The sequence below is a fragment of the Limulus polyphemus genome, unplaced genomic scaffold (assembly GCF_000517525.1).
Source record: "Limulus polyphemus unplaced genomic scaffold, Limulus_polyphemus-2.1.2 Scaffold3830, whole genome shotgun sequence".
Classification (NCBI taxonomy): Eukaryota; Metazoa; Arthropoda; class Merostomata; order Xiphosura; family Limulidae; genus Limulus; species Limulus polyphemus.
Genome location: NW_013669440.1, coordinates 1,137 through 2,405, shown reverse-complemented (window position 1 = coordinate 2,405; position 1,269 = coordinate 1,137).

The window sequence follows — 1,269 nt, the reverse complement described above, 5'->3', positions numbered from 1 at the left end:
AAATTTGTTCGAGAAATTATTTGTTGGATACGAAAATAGAATCAAAAATGTCTTATAGAAAGGTCTTGAATATTCCTATGACAAGATGATAAAGTTTCTTGACATTTTTCTGCATGTCCAGAAAATGAACCAAAACACTTTATCATCTCGTCATAGGAATATTCAAGACCTTTCTATAAGACATTTTTGATTCTATTTTCGTATCCAACAAATAATTTCTCGAACAAATTTAATAAACTTGAAGCGATAGTGCTGAATTTGTTATCAGCTGCGTTTGGCGTCATCTTTACCAGAGACTCGGACCGAGCGTGGCCAGTGGTTAGCGAGTCCGGATTGTTGATCAGAAGGTTCATTGTTTGCACCCCTTGCCACAAAAACGATCTCTGCACTTTGGGGAGTGCCAAATTAGATGACAGTTAAAATTTAACTATTCGATCAGATAAAAGTAGTCCAAGAGTTAGTGGTGGGAGCTGTGATTAGGCTGCCTTCTCTTTGTTATATCCGTTCAAAATTAAAGAGAGCTATGCACAGATAGCCCTTATGTAGCTTTGCGCTAAAATTCTAAGCAAATAAAGAAAAAAAAAAGACTATTTAACACGTAAGCCTCTTCCACTGGAAGTCTAAACAATAATGTAAAAATATTGTTTTTGTATTTGAAGAATTTCATTACTTTTTTGGGTACGTGCCAAAATTCGTGAAGGGTCCAAGGCTCGAGACGTTGTGCACTTTCAGCTGTAGGTGCATTTTAAAGTGAAAGCCAATCCCATTATTCGATTCAGAGAGTTGGGTAAAGTCCTTATAGCAGCGAATATTGCTGCTTGGCTGCCTTTTCTCTGGTCAATAGTTCAAAATTAGGGACGGCTATAACTGAATCCCGTGTGTCTCTGACCTGACCGTTTAGTCCACGCACGCGTAATAACGAAAAGTCCGAATTGACTTTCAAATATATGTGTGTAAAATGTATCTGTGTAAATACTCTAACTAGAAGTTGTAGTGGTCTGTCTTTTTAAAAAATGACTTATTATCAACGTAAGGAAGAACCAGAATTTCGTTTTGACTTTTAAATGTGCGAAAAGTGAAAGAAGGTTTCTTTTTTTTTATGTTCTAAAGTTTGTTAAGTGCATTCTGAATATTATTCTCAGTGAATTTCAGAGGATCGTTTGTGTTTTTTGGAACACTTTTTATATTTTGAAACTTTCTCGTTGAAAAAACGATGACTTTCTGACACAAAGTTAAAAGTTCTGAAAATATTCATAAAGTCATACTTGA